A 20,691-nucleotide genomic window follows, 5' to 3' on the forward strand; every position below is an offset into this window, starting at 1 on the left:
AAAAGAAATCTGACAGGGCTTCCCTGGTGGCGCAGTGGTTGGGAGTCCACCTGCCGATGCAGGGGACATGGGTTTGTGCCCCGGTCCGGGAAGATCCCACATGCCGCGGAGCGGCTGGGCCCGTGAGCCATGGCCGCTGAGCCTGCGCGTCTGGAGCCTGTGCTCCGCAACGGGAGAGGCCACAGCAGTCAGAGGCCCGCGTACCAAAAAAGAAATCTGACATAGTGAGTATGATTTCACTTGTATAAAATTTTAAAAAAGGCAAAATTAATCTATGATGTTAAAAGTCAGGAGAGTGATTACTTTCGGAGAGTGGGGCGGGGGAGTGATTGGAGGGGAACCTGAGGGGGATGTTTCTAGGTGTTGATAGTATTCAATCTCTTCTCTTCTATGTCTTCTTTTTTTTAAATAAATTTAGTTATTTATTTTTGGCTGGATTACATCTTTGTTGCTGTGTGCGGGCTTTCTCTAGTTGTGGCTAGCGGGGGCTTCTCTTCATTGCGGTGCACGGGCTCCTCATTGTGGGGGCTTCTCTTGCTGCAGAGCACAGGCTCTACGCGTGCGGGCTTCAGTAGTTGTGGCACGTGGGCTCAGTAGTTGTGGCGCACGGGCTTAGTTGCTCTGTGGCATGTGGGATCTTCCCGGACTAGGGCTCGAACCCGTGTCCCCTGCATTGGCAGGCGGATTCTTAACCACTGCACCATGAGGGAAGCCCCTCTTCTATCTCTTGATGGTAGTTATACAGATTTGTTCACTGTATTCACTTGTTCAGTGAGCTATTCATTTATAATTTGTGTTTATATATGTTATATGTCAACAAAGTTTTTTAAATTAGTACTACTGGTGAGGATGATACATATTTTGCACTTAATAACTTATGAATAAGTAAATGAGTCTTCAGCACTGAATAAGAAATATTCCAGGGACTTCCCTGGCTGTCTAGTGGTTAAGACTCCGTGCTTCCACTGCAGGGGACACAGGTTCGATCTGTAGTCAGGGAACTAAAATCCTGCATGCTGCATGGTGCAGCCAAAAAAAAAAAAAAAAAGAGAGAGAGAGAGAAAGAAACATCCCAAATTTGAAAGTTAAATGTGATTATGAATTTACTTAAATTGAAATATTAGGAAACATACTTTCTAATATTAGAAATATTAGAATAGTTCATATTTAAATTTCAGGGAGCCTCTTTGCCTCTCTTTCACACATATAAAGGAGAGACTATAAAGGTCATTTCCTGACAACAACACAATATGATCAAGAGTCAGAGTGAGAATTCAAAAAGAGTTCCTATCTCCAATGTGCCCCTGCAGAACACATGCATAAATATACTTAGAACACATATTTTTGCCTGCTACAGAAAGCAGGTAGAATTCCCTAAAAAGAAAAAAGGAAAGAATATTAAATTATTGAAGTAGTGTAGAAAGAGAAAGGGAAGCAACTAGGATATGTAGAACAAAGCCTGAGATAAATATTCATAGAAGGATGTTTGGGTAATGATCAGGAGTCTTTCTACTATAAGAGTCCCTGAGGTTATGCCCCTGGCCCCTGGCACAATTGAACTGTGTTTGGACAATTCACACTACTTGTCCAATCACACTGACTTGGGCAGTTCATCAAATATGATTTGATAATGTAACTTGAGTTTCTTGAGAACCAGGAAGCATGTCTTTTTTCTTTTGGGCTGTGCCATGTCTTAGCTGCAGCACTCGGGATCTTCTGCTGTGGCATGCATGCAGGATCTAGTTCCCCAACCAGGGATTGAACCCCAACCCCCTGCATTGGGAGCACGGAGTCTTACCCACTGGACCACCAGGGAAGTCCCAGGAAGCATGTCTTAATTAAATATTTTCCAGAACTTAACACAGTATCTTACAAATTCCAAACATTCAATATTTGAATATTTACTAATCAATTCTCAAAGTATGGAGTGCAGACTCTTGAGGGGACCGAGACCCTTGCAGGAAGTCAAGATTATTTTCAGAATAGTAATAATACATTATTTGCTTTTTAAACTCTCATTATTTCAGGAGCATACAGTGGAATTTTCCAGATGCTACAGGATATATGATGATGTCATCATTCTGGCCGTGAAATGTGTTCTTTGTATTCTTATGTTTTTTAGAATTCTCTGAGGTAGTAGGATTAGAATTTAAATGTGTATTTTCAGATATTAAGTTTTTTCTCAGTACTTCTATCATATTCTTGCTGGCTTTATTCAGTTATTTCTGCTATAGTCTCTGCAATCTCATTATCATGGACTAAATTGTTATTTTGAAATTATTAAGTTATCGCACTATGCAAACAAAAAAAAAGTCAGTACTATTTGTTCGCATTTTTCACAATTTTTTAAATTTGAAAACATTTCTAAATTTTTAGTTTTATCTAAAACTGTTGCTTTTAAGAAGTTAGAATTAATATTATTTTCTAAAATAAAAGACTTAACATTTAAGAATGACTCTTTGGCTTAAAAGGGGGAGATTAAATCTACAACCATGGCTAGACCTGCTACTTTCCTCGTATTTGAGCAGATTCAGTGCCATATAATCATCAAACAGGATCTTCAATGTGAATGTTAGACAGAAAACACATTCTATGTTGAAACACTCTGAGTATTGAATAACTTTCTTGAACCTCATGGTGTATCCTGGAACAACTGCATTGACATTTGCACTGATGTTGCAAAAGCCAACGATGGACAAAACTGTAACTTAATATGAATCAAGGCAATGGCACTAAACTATCTAGTTGACATTACATTTGTCTGTTAAATACTTGCAGAAAAACAAGCCAGCTTCCCTTTAAAATGGCCTCAATAAGGCAGCAAAAAACATTAATTTGATTACATTTTGATCCATGAGGATGCATCTTAAAATTCTCAATGACTTAGTGATTTCACATAAAGCACTTTTATTGCATACTGAAATATCCTCGTAGTCTCCAGGAAACAGCACATGTGCAATGCTGTAAGCTGAACCAGCAGCTTAAAAAAAAAAAAATGTGGCAAAATATACATAACATGCAAATGAACTTATTTGCAAAACAGAAAGAGACTCACAGACACAGAAAACAAACTAATGGTTACTGAAGGGAAAGGGGGGTAGGGGAGGGATAAATTAGGAGGCTGGGATTAACATATACACACTACTATGTGTAAAACAGATAACCAACAAGGACTTACTGTATAGCACAGGGAACTATACTCAATATTATGTAATAACCTATAAGGGAAAAGGATCTGAAAAAGAATAACTAAATAAATTATATATATATGAATCTCTGTGCTGTACACCTAAAACTTATACAATATTATAAATCAACTATATTTCAATTTTAAATTTCTTTTAAAAATTGTGGCAAAATACACATAACACTATTTTAATCACTTTAAGTGCATAATTAGGTGGTATTAAGTACATTTACAATTTTGGGCAACTATCACCACCCACCTCCAGAACTTTTTCATCAGCCCAAAAAAAACTTTGTACCTGTTAAACAACTCCCCATTTCCCTCTTTCCCTAGCCCCCCAGTACCTCTATTCTACTTTCTGTCTCTATGAATTTGCCTATTCTAGATATTTCACAGAAGCAAAATCACACAATAGCTGACATTTTGTGTCTGGCTTTTTTTCATTTGGCATGTTTTCAAGGTTCATTCAAGTTGTAGCAAGTATCCAAATTTCATTCTTTCTTATGGCTAAATAATATTCCATTATATGTACACCACATTTTGTTTATCCATTCATCTATTATTCACACTTGTGTTGTTTCCACCTTCTGGCTATTGAGCATAATGCTAAAATGAACATTGGTGTATAAGTATCTGTTTGGGCTCCTGCTTTCAATTCTTTGGGGTATATATCTAGAAGTGTGATTGCTGGATCTTATAATGACACTATGTTTAACTTTATGAGAAGTTAATTGGTGTCCACAGCAGCTGTACTGTTTTACAGTCCCACCAGCATTGCATAAGAAATCCAATTTCTCCATATCCTTGCCAACACTTGTTATTTTCTATTATTGATAATAGCCATCCTAATGTGTGTGCGAGCTTATTGTGGTTTTGATATATTTCCCTAATGACAAATGATGCTGAACATCCTTTCACGTGCCTATTGGCCTATTATATACTTTCTTTGGAGAAATGTCTACTCACATCCTTTGCCCATTTTTGAATTGGCTTGTTTGTCTTTTTGTTATTGCGTTGTAGGAGTTCTTTACATGTTCTGGATAGTAATCACACAATTTTACTTGCAAATATGATTGACAGACTAACTATGGTTATTCAGACTTGGTATTTGGCAGCCATTTTCTGAAATGGATGAAGTAAGCCTTTACTTTCATAGAAAACACCTGGAAGTATTTTTTGCCAATGAAAAAAATTTCAAGCAAAATTTAATATTTCGGAAAATTTGTATACACCACCATGAGCTTGACAGTGTTTCTAACACCTAAAAAATTTTTCTGGGGAGATCAGTGGTGATATTAATAAATGTGATTTTTTGATATTGTATAAAAAAACATGTCAGAAGACTTGGAAAATTCAGTGAACCAATATTTTCCAAATGATTGATACATAATGTTACCAAATTGGGTGTGAGTAAAAAATTCTATTCAAAGTCCAAGAAAGACTAACGGATTGAAACTTACTAGTATAAGTTCCTCAATATGGCTAAGGTTTCCACAAATAAACCTCAAGAAGTTACCTCTTTCAAATTGTGTCACAACAAAGAGGAATATCTACAATCATCTGAATAGGCAATGAAAATACTCCTGGCTTCTCCAACTAAATATCATTGTCAGGCTGAATTTTCTTCAAATACTTCAACCAAAACAACATATCACAGCAAATTGAATGCAAAATCAGATATGAGAATCCAACTGCATTCTATTAAGCCAGACACTACAGAGATTATAAAACAAGGTTTCTCTTCTCACTAATATTTTTTGTTTTGAAAAACAGAGTTATTGGGGATTCCCTGGTGGTCCAGTGGTTAGGACTTCACACGTTCACTGCCGAGGGCTGGGGTCCAATCCCTGGTCAGAGAACTAAGAGCCCACATGCTGTGCAGTGCAGCCAAAAAAAATTTTTTTTTAATTTCTCAGTATTAATTTCCAGTAATATAATATATTATATTATAATATAATATATATTATATATAATATATATATTATATAATATATATAATATATAATATAATATAATATATTATATATATAATATATATATTTTATAATATTATATATTATATATTATATTATATATAATATAATAATATATTATATATAATATATTATATAATATAATATATAATAATATATAATATAATATATATATTAATATATAATATAATATATTATAATATATCAGTAAATAGATATATCAGCATATACAACCCATATAAACAAAATATTTTTTGAGATCCTTAATAATTTGAAAGAGTATAAAACACCCAAAAGTTTGAAAACTCTAAGAATAATGTATAAATAACTGGTTAGATATTGTCATAAACTTTTTTGTAAAATTAAGTTTATTAGTGTATAATTTACATGTAGTAAAATTGACCCTTTTTAGTTACATTCTATGAATTCTGGCAAATGAATACCCATATAATCACCAAAGTCCATCATCACCAAAAGTTTCTTCATATACCTTTTATAGTCAAGCCCTCCCAAAGCCAGTCCCTGGCATCCACTGATCTGCATTCACTTCTGATAGTTTTGCCTTTTCAGAGTGTCATATACATGAAATTATATAATATGTAGCTTTTTGAGTTTGGCTTCTTTTACTTTTTTTTTTATTTTATATTGGAGCATAGTTGATTAACAATGTTGTTTTAGTTTCAGCTACGTGATTCATTTATATATACATGTTATCTATTCTTTTCAAATTCTTTTCCCATTTAGGTTATTACAGAGTATTGAGCAGAGTTCCCTGTGCTATACAGTAGGTACTTGTTGGTTGTCTGTTTTAAATATATAGCAGTGTGTACATGTCAATCCTAAACTCCCAATCTATCCCTCCCTACCTCTCTCCCCTCAGTGCCCCCCCCCCCGCCCTGTAACCATAAATTCATTCTCTAAGTCTGTGAGTCTGTTTCTGTTTTGTAAATATGTTCATTTGTATCATTTTGGCTTCTTTCACTGAATGTAATGCTTTTGAAATTCACCCACATTGTTGCATTTATCAGTAATTAATTTTCTTAACTGATGAGTAGTATTCTATGGTATGTATGGATGTACCACAAATTGTCCATTCAGGGATTTCCCTGGTGGTCCAGTGGCTAAGACTCTGCACTCCCAATGGAGGGGGCCCAGGTTCAATCCCTGATCAGGGAACTAGATCCCACGTGCTGCAACTAAGACCCAACGCAACCAAATAAATAAATATTTTTGAAAATTTATCCATTCACCAGTCGGTGAACATTTGGATTCATTTTTTTTCCAATTTTTTTTTTTTTTTTTTTTTTTTGCGGTACACGGGCCTCTCACCGTTGTGGTCTCTCCCGTTGCGGAGCACAGGCTCCAGACGCGCAGGCTCAGCGGCCATGGCTCACGGGCCCAGCCGCTCCGCGTCATGTGGGATCTTCCCGGACCGGGGCACGAATCCGTGTCCCCTGCATTGGCAGGCAGACTCTCAACCACTGTGCCACCAGGGAAGCCCCCTTTTTTCCAATTTTGAATTAAGCTGTTATAAAAATCTATATACAGGTGTCTACGTGAACATGTGTCTTCATTTCTCTGAGGTAAATACCCACAAGTGAAATTCTGAGTCATGATAAGTGTATGTTTAACTTTATAAGAAACTGCCAAACTATTTTCCAAGGAAGTCATTTTACATTCCTATAAGCAATGTGTGAGAATTCCAGGTGTTCTGTATTTTCTCCAGCACTTGGTATTGTGAGTTTTCTCTTTTTCCTCCTATTTTATTTTAGCCACTCTAATAGATGGTAATAGTTGCTGCTAAACTTTTCAAAGATTTATCTTTGGTTTCCTCGAGTAAATTATTAACTGTCTAGCGGAAGGAGGTACACATCTATGTAGCTCCCAGTTACCATTAGAAAAGTGTCTATTACATAGAACCAATGGCAAATTTTACTATTCCATCAAATAAATTTTAAGCGAACGGGTCTCCTGTTGATGTGGGGAAAGTATTTGCTTGTTAAGTCTTGTGGTATCCATTTAAATTACTCTTTAATCCTCTTTATCAATGTCCTGTACAAATCAATCTTGCTCCTATACTTTTTTAAAGAGTCAGCAATAGAAAAGTAGCTTTCTTCTACATCTCAAGTTCTTGTCACCACTATGGAGAGTTCAACGTCTGTGCAGATAATATACCGGACATTGATCTTCTCCGTCTACTCCCCTGCAGCCACCCATTCTCATGGACTCACCCTCAGCTTTGTCATTTCTTAGAAGTGATTCACATACTAATGTATTTTGTACCCACATTTTAGTGACTAACTTTTTTTAAACATTCAAATTATTTTAAGTAAATTTAAAGAGATGTGCAAACATCACCAAAATCCAGTTTTAGAACATTTTCATCATCTTAAAAAAGATCCCTTGGGCTTCCCTCATGGCTCAGTGGTTAAGAATCCACCTGCCAATGCAGGAGACACGGGTCAGAGTCCTGGTCCGGGAAGATCCCACATGCAGTGGAGCAATGAAGCCCGTGTGCCACAACTACTGAGCCTGCGCTCTAGAGCCCACAAGCCACAAGTACTGAGCCCACGTGCCTAGAGCCTGTGCTCTGCAACAAGAAAAGCCACCACAATGAGAAGCACACACACCGCAACAAAGAGTAGCCCCTGCTCCCCACAACTAAAGAAAGCCTGTGCGCAGCAGCAAAGACCCAACGCAGCCAAAAATAAAATAAAATAAAAATAAAAAAGATCCCTCATTCTCTTTCCAGTCAATCACTGTACCTGTCTCCAGCCCCATGTGCTATATACAAATATTAAACCTCAATATTCCCTTATTTGAACTCAACCTCTATTATTATAGATCTCTTACTCCTTTTCTTCCATTAAAACTATTATTGGGCTTCTCTGGTGGCGCAGTGGTTGAGAGTCCGCCTGCCGATGCAGGGGACACGGGTTGCAGCTTAGTTGCAGCTAAAAAAACAAACAAACAAACAAACAAAAACCATTATTAACTTGATTAAGTCCTTACCCCTATATTACTGTCTCCCTCAATTTCATCCCCTTCCTTGTCCCTTTTTTCTCCATCTAGCCATGTACTCCCTGGTCCATCACCACAAACATTGTCCTGCCAGTTCCACCCACACTCTCACCCCCCATGCTTCTGTTGTCAAAACTACTATCCTGAATCTGTTCAACTTTAAGCCCTCCCTTGCCCCTGCCTCAAAATTTCAGGAGAAAAAATATATAACTTTGCAGAATGGTGCATTAGAGCTATTGCCTTTAAAGAAATTTCTTCAACCTGATAAAAGAGCATCTGTGAAAAACCCACAGCTAACACCATGCTTAATAGTGAAAGACTGAAAGTTTTCCCTCTAAGATCAAGAAAGCCTACTTTCACCACTGTTACTAATATTGTATTAGAGGTTCCACCCAGAGTAATTAGACAAGGGGGGGGGGAAATCAAGATTGAAAATAAAGAAGTAAAACTATTTCTATTTGCAGATGACAGGGCATTATATATAGAAATTATATACTAAGCATTATATACTAAGAAATACACATACATACAATTAGAGCTAATGAGTTCAGAAAAGTTGCAGGACCAATAACAAAAATCAATTGTATTTCTATACACTAGCAACGAATGATCTGAAAATAAAATTAAGAAAACAATTCAATTTACAATAGCATCAAAAAGGATAAAGTACTTAGTAATGAATTTAACAAAAAAGTGCAAGACATACACTTAAAACTATAAAATATTGTCAAAAGAAATTAAAGAAAGTCTTAAAGATTGAAAGGCATCCCATGTTTATAGATTGGAAGATTTAATATTATTAAGATGGTAATACTCCCAAATTGATCTACAGATTCATTGCAACTCCTATCAGAGTCCCAACTGTTTTGTTTTGGGGGTGTTTTTGGCAGAAATTTACCAATTTGTCTTAATATTCATATGGAAATGCAAGCAACCCAGAGAGCTGAGACAATCTTGAAAAGGAAGAACAAAGTTGAAGGACCAATACTTCCCATTTCAAAACTCACTACAAAGCTATAGTAATAAAGACAATGTGGTATTGACATAAGGAGACACATATAGATCATGAAGTAGAAGTGGGAGTCTAGAAATAAACTCATACATCTATGTTCAATTGATTTCTACAAGGATGCCAAGACCACTCAAAGACAACAGAGTCTTTTCAATAAGCTGTGTTTAGTTAACTGGATATCCACATACAAAAGAATAAATGTGTATCTCTACATCATACTATATTAAAAAGTCTACTCAAGATCAAAGACCTAAATGAAAGAGCTAGAACTATAAAACTCTTAGAACACATAGGTGTAAATTTTCATACCTTGAATTGGGCAACAGTTTATTAGAAATAACACTTAAAAATAGATTCGATATCATCAAAATTTTAAACTTTTGCATGTTAAGGGAAAAGGAAAACACAACCCACAGAGTGTGAGACAATATTTGCAAACCATCTATCAGGTAAGGATCTAGTATCCAGAATATGCAAAGAACTTTTACAACTCAACAATAAAAACACTAATAATACAATTTTTAAATGGGCAAAGGATTTGGATAGTCATTTATTTGAAAAAGATACACAAATTGCCAAGAAGGATATGAAAAAAAGCTCAATATCACCAGTCATCAGGAAAATGCAAATACCACTTCACACCTGCTAAGATGGCTATAATTTAACAAATAGAAAACACGTGTTGTTGACAATACAGAAAAAATTGGAATCCTCATACATTGCTTGTAGAAAGGTAATGCAGTGCAGCCACTGTGGAAAAGTTCGGTGTTCCTCAAAAAGTTAAACATAAAATTAACATATGACCCAGCAATTCCACTCCCAGATATATAGTCTAGAGAACTGAAGACATATTCATGCCAAAACTTGTGCATTAATGTTCATAGCAGTGTTATTCATAATAGCCAAAAAGTCAAAACAACCTAAATGTCTATCAACTGATGAATGGATACACAAAAGTGGTATATCCATACAATGAAATATTATGCAGACATAAAAAGGAGCAAAATTCTGATACATGCTACAACATGGATGGACCTTGAAGACGTGCTAAATGATGAAGCCAGAAACAAAAGGATGCATATGACTTCATTTGCATGAAATGTTTGGAACAGGCAAATTCATAGAAACAGAAAGCAGATTAGTGATTGCCAGGTGCTAGGGGAAGAGGAGGAATAGGGAGTATTACTAATGGGTGTGGTGCTTCTTTCTGGAATGATGAAAATGTTCTAGAATTAGTGCTGTTGGTAATACAACCTTGTAAATCTACTTAAAAATCACTGAATTTTATACTTTCAAGTGACAAATTTTACCTCAATTAAAAATACACATATATGGCCTATAATATTTCTGCTTCCAGGAAGAGAGAGTAGATGTACTTTTCTTTATTCACCCCTGAGTACAACTGAAAACCCTGGACATTATATATAAAGCAAACATGAAAAAACTCTGAAAGGGGAGAGAAAAAAGCAGACTGGCTAGGGCCCTAAGATCAAAGGAAGAACACAGTGGGTAAGTTCCCTGAGTTTTCTTTTGGTCTCCTATAGTCCAGATTTGGAGCTGAAGAATCCAGCAATTCATAAACACCAATAGATGCAGACAAAAAGGGAAAGGGGCAGTCTATCAAGAAGGAAAACTTTCAGACAATAATCACTCTATTCCAGCCAAACACCACAGAAAACACTGTGGTCCCAGCCACATCCACACTAGTAAAGGCCAAGTGGGGAGTCTAGACTTCCACCTTACTCAGGTTGTGCCAAGGTCCCCATCCCCTGCTCCTCCCAACCCCATTTTTAGTGGAGACCACATAGGGAGACTACACTTCCATCCCCATTTGACAATAATAAGGAATATAACATGGGATATCACTATAGCTCTTGAAGGATAATAAGGAAATATTAATAAACAACTTTACAAACATAGATTTCACAATTTAGATGAAATGAACCAATTCCTTGAAAAATAGAAATTACTACAACCTAATACGAGATAGATAATTTGAATAACGCTATAGCTAATAAGGAAATTAAATCCATAAGTTAACACTCCCTCATTTCCAGGCCCAGATAGTTTCACTTGAGAATTTTACCAAACAGTTAAAGAAGAATTAACACTAATTCTATGCAATCTCTTCCAGAAAAATTAATAGAAGGGAACATATTCCATTCACTTTATGAAGCTAGTAATACCCTGCTACTGAAACCAAACAAAGCCAGTACAAAAAATGAAAATTACAAATAGTAATCATAAATATAGATGCAAATATCTTTAATAAAATATTAGCAAACAGAATTCAACAATGTCTAAAAAGAATTTTACATCCTGACCAAGTAGGATTTCATCCAGGAATGCAAGTCTGGTTCAATACTTGAAAATCAATCAATGTAATCCACCATATTAAAGGCTAAAGATGAAAAAAAAAATCACATGATCATATCAATTGATGTAGAAAAAGCCTTTCATAAAATTTAGTACCCATTCATGATCAAAACTCTCAGAAAACAAGGAATAGAGGAGAACTTCCTCAGCTTGATGACAAACATCTACAAAAAACCTACAGCTAACGCTATACTTAGTGGTGAAAGAATGAATGCTCTCCCCCCCAAACTGGAAGTAAGGCAAAAGATGTCCACTCTCACCACTCATATTCAACATAACACTAGAAGTGCTAGTCAGTGCAGTAAGGCAAGCAAAGGAAATGTAAGGCATGTAGATGAGAAAGGAAGAAATGAATTTGTCCCTAGTTAGAGATGACATGATTTTCTACATAGAAAATTACAAGGAACCTACCAAAAGCAAAACAGAACAAAACAAAAAGTTCCCAGAACAAGTGAGTATAGTAAGATTGCAGGATACAAGATAAACACAAAAATCTATTACATTGGGTCGGCCAAAAATTTCCTTTGGTTTTTTTTTTTTTTTTTTTTGTGGTACGCGGGCCTCTCACTGTTGGGGCCTCTCCTGTTGCAGAGCACAGGCTCCGGACGCGCAGGCTCAGCGGCCATGGCTCATGGGCCCAGCCTCTCCGCGGCATGTGGGATCTTCCCAAACCGGGGCACAAACCCATGTCCCCTGCATCGGCAGGCGGACTCTCAACCACTGCGCCACCAGGGAAGCCCTCCTTTGGTTTTTAAGTAAAAATAAAACCCACATTTTTCATTGTCACCAAGAACTTATTGAACAACGTATTCACCGTTTTGTTCCACTACCTTCTGCCATTTTTCAGGCAACTTCATAACTCCATCTTCCCAAAACATTTTATCTCTTTGAGCAAAGAACTGTTCCAGGTGTCTTTTACAATATCCCAGGGAACTGAAATTTTTTCTGTTAAGAGAACTTTGTAAAGACCGAAATAAATGGAAATCCGAAGGTGCAATGTCTGGTGAAAATGGCAGATGGTGTTGTATGAAAGGACAGAAGGTTAGCACTCCCCTTGACAAGGATGGAAGAGGCCTTCGGGCCTAACAACACGCATACAGTTAAGGCATTGCCATTTACTTCGTGGCATCTAACCACTGTTTTTACCCATTTATGATAAAAACTCTCCAGAAAGTGGGCATAGAGGGAAACTACCTCAACATAATAAAGGCCATATATGACAAACCCACAGCAAACATCATTCTCAATGGTGAAAAACTGACAGCACTTCCTCTAAGATCAGGAACAAGACAAGGATGTCCACTCTCACCACTATTATTCAACATAGTTTTGGAAGTCCTAGCCACAGCAATCAGAGAAGAAAAAGAAATAAAAGGGGGCTTCCCTGGTGGCGCAGTGGTTGAGAGTCCGCCTGCTGGTGCAGGGGACACGGGTTCGTGCCCCAGTTGGGAGGATCCCACATGCCGCAGAGCAGCTAGGCTCATGAGCCATGGCCTCTGAGCCTGCACGTCCAGAGCCTGTGCTCCGCAATGGGAGAGGCCCCAACAGTGAGAGGCCCACGTACAGAAAAAAAAAAAAGGAATACAAATAGGAAAAGAAGAAGTACTGTCACTGTTCGCAGATGACATGATACTATACATAGAGAATCCTAAAAATGCCACCAGAAAACTACTAGAGCTAATCAATGAATTTGGTAAAGTTGTAGGATACAAAATTAATGCACAGAAATCTCTTGCATTCCTATATACTAATGATGAAAAATCTGAAAGAGAAATTATGGAAACACTCCCATTTACCATTGAAACAAAAAGAATAAAATACCTAGGAATAAACCTACCTAAGGAGACAAAAGACCTGTATGCAGAAAACTATAAGACACTGAGGAAAGAAATTAAAGATGATACCAACAGATGGAGAGATACACCATGTTCTTGGATTGGAAGAATCAATATTGTGAAAATGACTATACTACCCAAAGCAATCTACAGATTCAATGCAATCCCTATCAAATTACCAATGGCATTTTTTATGGAACTAGAACAAATCACCTTAAAATTTGTATGGAGACACAAAAGACCCCGAATAGCCAAAGCAGTCTTGAGGAGAAAAAACAGAGCTGGGGGAATCAGACTCCCTGACTTCAGACTGTACTACAAAGCTACAGTCATTAAAACAATATGGTACTGGCACAAAAACAGAAACATAGGTCAATGGAACAAGATAGAAAGCCCAGCGATAAACCCACGCACCTATGGTCAACTAATCTATGACAAAGGACGCAAAGATATACAATGGAGAAAAGACAGTCTCTTCAATAAGTGGTGCTGGGAAAACTGGACAGCTACATGTAAAAGAATGAAATTAGAACACTCCCTAACACCATACACAAAAATAAACTCAAAATGGATTCGAGGCCTAAATGTAAGACCGGACACTATAAAACTCTTAGAGGAAAACATAGGAAGAACACTCTTTGACATAAATCACAGCAAGACCTTTTTTTTTTTTGCGATACGTGGGCCTCTCACTGCTGTGGCCTCTCCCGTTGCAGAGCACAGGCTCCAGATGCGCAGGCTCAGCAGCCATGGCTCACGGGCCCAGCCGCTCGGCGGCATGTGGGATCCTCCCGGCCCGGGGCACGAACCCATGTCCCCTGCATCAGCAGGTGGACTCTCAACCACTGTGCCACCAGGGAAGCCCACAGCAAGATCTTTTTTGATCCACCTCCTAGAGAAATGGAAATAAAAACAAAAATAACCAAATGGGGGCTTCCCTGGTGGCGCAGTGGTTGAGAGTCCGCCTGCGGATGCAGGGGACACGGTTTCGTGCCCCGGTCCGGGAAGATCCCACATGCCGCGGAGCGGCTGGGCCCGTGAGCCATGGCCGTTGAGCCTGCGCGTCCGGAGCCTGTGATCCGCAACGGGAGAGGCCACAGCAGTGAAAGGCCCGCGTATGGCAAAAAAAAAAAAAAAAAAAAAAAAAAAAAATAACCAAATGGGACCTAATGAAACTTCAAAGCTTTTCCACAGCAAAGGAAACCATAAATAAGAGGAAAAGACAACCCTCAGAATGGGAGAAAATATTTGCAAATGAATCAACGGATAAAGGATTAATCTCCAAAATATATAAACAGCTCATGCAGCTCAATATTAAAGAAACAAACAACCCAATCCAAAAATGGGCAGAAGATCTAAATAGACATTTCTCCAAAGAAGACATACAGATGGCCAAGAAGCACACGAAAAGCTGCTCAACATCACTAGTTATTAGAGAAATGCAAATCAAAACTACAATGAGGTATCACCTCACACCAGTTAGAATGGGCATCATCAGAAATTCTACAAACAACAAATGCTGGAGAGGGTGTGGAGAAAAGGGAACCCTCTTGCACTGTTGGTGGGAATGTAAATTGATACAGCCACTATGGAGAACAGCATGGAGGTTCCTTAAAAAACTAAAAATAGAATTACTATGTGATCCAGCAATCCCACTACTGGGCATATACCCAGAGAAAACCATAATTCAAAAAGACACATGCACCCCAATGTTCATTGCAGCACTATTTACAATTGCCAGGTCATGGAAGCAACCTAAATGCCCATTGACAGATGAATGGATAAAGAAGTTGTGGTACATATATACAATGGAATATTACTCAGCCATAAAAAGGAACGCAATTGAGTCATTTGTTGAGACGTGGATGGATCTAGAGACTGTCATACAGAGTGAAGTAAGTCAGAAAGAGAAAAACAAATATCGTATATTAACGCATATATGTGGAACCTAGAAAAATGGTACAGATGAACTGGTTTGCAGGGCAGAAGTTGAGACACAGATGTAGAGAAAGCATACGGACACCAAGGGGGGAAAACCGCGGTGGGGTGGGGATGGTGGTGTGCTGAATAGGGCGATTGGGATTGACATGTAAACACTGATGTGTATAAAATTTATGACTAATAAGAACCTGCAGTATAAAAAACAAACAAACAAACAAAAGACAACTAAACTTTCTTTGGGTTATTTGTATGGAAATATGTTAATATAAATGTTTCAGACATTACATGAAATTTCTAAAGATCTTATATGTTCTGGTATAATGTTATAAGTCATAATTCTAGTTATTACTTTAAAATGTATATCTCAGAAATTTTAAAAAATAAAGAAAAAAGGAAAAAAAAATAAAGGAAAGAAAAAGAAATAAAGAAAAAAAAGAAAACGGCGGATGAATGAGAACTTCCCAGACAAGCTGTAATAGTTTTTGCGTGGTCATCAAACAAACATGCAGTCTTGCATTATCCTGATAGAAGATTATGCATTTTCTGTAATTCTGGATGTTTTTCGTCTAGTGCTGCTTCCAGTTGGTCTAACTGGGAGCAGTACTTGCTGGAATTAATCGTTTGGTTTTCCGGAAGGAGCTCAAAATAGAGGACTCCCTTCCAATCCCACCATATATACAACTTCACCTTCTTTGGATGAAGACCGACCTTTGGTGTGGTTGGTGGTGGATCATTTTCCTTGCCCCATGATCTCTTCTGTTCCACATTATTGTACAGTACCTACTTTTCATCACCCGTCACAATTTGTTTTAAAAACGTAACATTTTCGTTACGTTTAAGTAGAGACTCGCATGCGGAAATACGGTCAAGAAGGTTTTTTCGCTTATGTGGAACCCAAACATCAAAGCGATTAACATAACCAAGCTAGTGCAAATGATTTTCAACTCTTGATTTGGATATTTTGATGTCGGCTATCTCTGTGGTGTAACGTTGATAGTTCTCAATTAATGTCTCGATTTGATCGCTATCAACTTCAACTAGTCTACCCGACCGTGTAGCATCATCCAGTGAGAAATCTCCAGCATGAAACTTGGCAAACCACTTTTGACACATTCAGTCACAGCACCTTCTCCAAACACTGCACAAATCTTTTTTTGTGTTTTAGTTGCGTTTTTACCTCTCTTGAATTAATAAGGCATAATATGCCGAAAATGTTGCTTTTTTTCTTCCATCTTCAATATTAAAATGGCTACACAAAAACTCACCAATTTTGATAAGTTTTTTTAAAAATGCATGCTGATATGACAGCTGTCACAATGCAATCTAACAAAATTCAAAAACAAAACTTTGAATGAAGTTAAAGACAACTAAGAGATACTAGCGCCATCTTATAGAAAAAAAACCAAACTCTTTGGCCAACCCTATATTTCTATATATCAGCAATGAACACACGGACAACAAAATTTTAGATGCAATACCACTTACACTTGTGCAAAATAAAAATTAAATACTTAGGTGTACGTCTAACAAAATATGTAGAATACATATGCCAAAAACTACAGAACACTGATGAAATAAATCAAAGGCTTAAATAAATGAAAAGAGACTGTGTTCATGGACTGGAAGATTCAATGTTGTTAACATAGCAATTCTTCACAAACTGAAATGCAGATTTAACCTAATTCCTATTAAAATACCAAGAACATTTTCTGTAATATAGACAATACTACTCTAAAATCTATATGGAGGGACTTCCCTGGTGGTGCAGAGGTTGGGATTCCACGGTCCCAGTGCAGGGGGTCTGGGTTCAATCCCTGGTTGGGGAACTAGATCCCACATGCATGCCGCAACCGAGAGTTCACATGCCAGAGCTAAGGAGATGGCGTGCACAACTAAGGAGCCCTGGAGCCACAACTAAGGAGCCAGCAAGCTGGAACTAAGGAGCCCGTGAGCCGCAACTGAGACCTGGAATAACCAATTAATTAATTATTAAAAAATAAAATAAAATCTATATGGAAAGGCAAAGGAATTAGAATAGCTAAAATACTTTATAAAAAGAAAAATAAGGACTTCTCTGGAAGTCCAGTGGTTGATACTTCGCCTTTCAATGCAGGGGGTGTGGGTTCGATCCCTGGTTAGCGAGCTAGGATCCCACATGCCTCACAGCCAATAAAACAAAACACAAAACAGAAGCAATATTGTAACAAATTCAATAAAGACTTTCAAAAAATGGCCCACATCAAAAAAATCATTAAAAATTTTTTTAAAAAAGAAGAAAGTGGGAAGAATCAGCCTACCCAATTTCAAGGTGTATTATATAGCTTCAGTAATCAAGACTGTGTGGTATTGGAGGATGTACGAATACACGGAACAATGGAACAGACTAGAAAATCCGGAAATTGACCCAAACAAATACACTGAAATGAATTTTCACAAAGGTGCAAAAACAATAATGGAGAAAGTATAGCCCTTTAAACAAATGGTGCTGAAGCAAATGGACATTCATAGGGAAGGGAACAAAATCCTCTACCTAAATATGACACTTTGTACAAAAAGATACCTCGAAATGGATTAAATAAAAAATGGAAAATTATAAAACCTTTACCAAGAAATAAAAACATAGGTGTAAATCTTTTTTAGTTCTGAGATTAGACAAAGAGTTCTTAGGCTTGACATCAAAAGCAGTATATGTGAGGGACTTCCCTGGTGGCGCAGTGGTTAAGAATCGACCTGAAAATGCAGGGGACATGGGTTTGATCCCTGGTCCGGAAAGATCCCACATGCTGCGGAGCAATTAAGCCCACAACTACTGAGCCTGCGCTCTAGAGCCTGTGAACCACAACTACTGAAGCCCACGTGCCTAAAGCCCGTGCTCCGCAACAAGAGAAGCCACTGCAATGAGAAGCCCGCACACCGCAATGAAGAGTAGCCCTCGCACTGCAATGAAGAGTAGCCCTCGCTCACCACAACTAGAGAAAGCCCGCACGCAGCAATGAAGACCCAAAGCAGCCAAAAATTAATTAGTTAATTAATTTTCTAAAAAATCACTATATATGAAAAGAAAACTTGATAAATTGGACCTCACCAAAATTTAAAACTTTTGTTTTCCAAAAGATTCTAAGAAGTTAAAAGACAAGCTGCAAACTGAGAGAAATACTTGGAAACCACATATCTGACAAAGGTCTAGTATCTAGAATATATAAAGAAATCCCAAAACATAACATTAAAAAACAAAACAAAACAAAAACACACCAAACAATTCAGCTAGAAAATGAGCAAAAGAAATGAACAGATATTTCACCAAAATGGATATACAGATGGCAAAGTACATGAAAAAAATGTTCAACATTATTAGCCATTAAGGAAGTGGAAATTAAAACCACGATGAGATATCACCACATGTCTATCGTAATAGCTAAAATTAAAAATAGTAGTAACACCAAATGCTGGCTAGGATGCAGAGAAACTGGATCATTCATATATTACTGGTGGGAATGTAAAATGTTATAGCCACTCTGGAAAACAGTTTGACAGTTTCTTGAAAAACTAAACATGCAATTACCATAGGGCAGTTGCACTGAGCAATTGCACTCCTAGGCATTTATCCCAGAGAAATGAAAACTTAGGTTCACACAAAAATTTTACAGAAGTTTCCATAGCAACTTTATTTGTAATAGACAAAAAGCTGAGGCAACCCAGATATTCTTCAATATCTATCTTCTACCAGTTAAACAAACTGGTACATCCATACCATAGCAGTAAAAAGGAACAAACTATTGATACACACAACTTGGATCTCCAGAAAATTATGTTGAGTAAAAAAAAAGCCAGTCCCAGAAGTTTATATACTGTATACTTCCATTTATATCAAATTCTTGAAATGACAAGATCCTAAAAATGGAGAAAAGAAGTAGAAAGAAAGTAGTTGCTAGGAGTTAAACAGGGAGTGGGGGAGCTGGAGTGAAGTGGGTGTGGCTACAAAAGTGCAACATGAATGATCTTCAAGGTGATGGAAATGTTGTCTTGACTGTATTTGTCAATATACTGGTTGTGATACTGTACTACAGTTCTGCAAAATGTTATTGTTAGGGGAAACGGGGTAAAAGATACACAGGATCTCTGTGCTGTTTTTTATGATTATGTGTGAATCTGCAATTACCTCAAAAAAAAAAAAAAAAAGCCTTTGCCTCAGATGGGTCAATTGTCCTTCCATATACTCGGCTAGTCTGCATCATCCATCTAGCTCAAACTGCTCACTCTAGCTCCTTCCTCTCAACAGATACCACCACCACCAAACATTTACTGGGCATTTGTTATGTGACAAAGAACTTTATGTACTAACTTTATGCGCTAAGAACTTTACATGTACTAACTCGTTTAATCCTCATAACAAATAACTTTGAATTCTGTTTTTCATAGGACGTAGCAGCCTCAGACACCACTCTACTTCATCCTCATCCACCACTCCTTTTTTCCCCTTCCTTTGATAATGAAAAGAAGGGTCCATTCCCCAAATTAAAGGCAATCCTTTCACTTAAGCACTGGATCATTCCTTTTCAGGATCCTAACTCCATCCAATATCCTCTTTCTTGCGTTTTGAACCCCTGCCTTTCAACTACCTCTATTCTGTCTGAATTTAGGTATGTTCACAAATCCTTCTATCAGTTAAAAGATAAATAAATAAGTAACTTCCCCCAACCTTACTAAGCATCAGCCATTCTCACTCCTCTTAGCCACTTTTCTTAAGAATTGTTCCCATTTACTCTTTCTAATTCCTTAACTTCCATTTAGTTAACTTCCATTTAGTTCTCCAACCGCGACAACTCAGCTTCTGCTCCTACTCTATGAAAGCTTCTAACTTCTTTCCAGCATTTGACACCACTTCCCATTCCTTAATCTAAACTCTCTCTTGCTTGGGCTTCTCGGACATCACCACGCTGTAAGAGCTGAGGTAAGTGACACAATTGACCTAAAAAGAGGGAAACAAAGTAGGGCATGCGACTGGCAAAGAAAGCAAAGGTGAGTGGAGATTGCTACTCTTTGAGAGGGAGCTTGGGAGACAGGAGGCAGAAAGGACCACAGTGGGCATTAAAACAAATCGACCGTGACTTTCACCCTCACCTTCACCCTCTTTCTCCCCACTTCCTTCAAGGACCTGACGGTACTCAAGGAAACACTAGGCGGTAGTGGCCACGCGACAGGTGGCAGGGGCCGGCCCCTGCGGGGCGAGAAAGGCGGGCTTTCCTGCGGGTGCCGACCGCACCGCTGTGGAGGCGAAGGAAGCGCTCGGCTGCCATCGAAACCCGCGCGCGGGGCCGCGGCTGCAGCTCGGCGTGGGGCCGCTAG

The 20,691-nt window shown here is 37.8% G+C and overlaps 1 long non-coding RNA gene and 1 other non-coding gene across 2 annotated transcripts; one reads left to right on the forward strand and one right to left on the reverse strand.

The window, feature by feature from the left end:
- Positions 1 to 9,845: 9,845 nt before the first annotated feature.
- Positions 9,846 to 20,654, reverse strand: LOC132521782 (uncharacterized). The gene is made up of 3 exons (XR_009540960.1): positions 20,467 to 20,654; positions 11,518 to 11,594; positions 9,846 to 9,964 (listed from the first exon to the last, which is right to left on the reverse strand). It is a non-coding gene; the product is annotated as an uncharacterized LOC132521782 (long non-coding RNA).
- On the forward strand, positions 12,589 to 12,714 carry LOC132522516 (U6atac minor spliceosomal RNA). Its single transcript, XR_009541257.1, has one exon. It is a non-coding gene; the product is annotated as a U6atac minor spliceosomal RNA (small nuclear RNA).
- Positions 20,655 to 20,691: the final 37 nt, after the last annotated feature.

The sequence above is a fragment of the Lagenorhynchus albirostris genome, chromosome 6, assembly GCF_949774975.1.
Source record: "Lagenorhynchus albirostris chromosome 6, mLagAlb1.1, whole genome shotgun sequence".
Classification (NCBI taxonomy): domain Eukaryota; kingdom Metazoa; phylum Chordata; class Mammalia; order Artiodactyla; family Delphinidae; genus Lagenorhynchus; species Lagenorhynchus albirostris.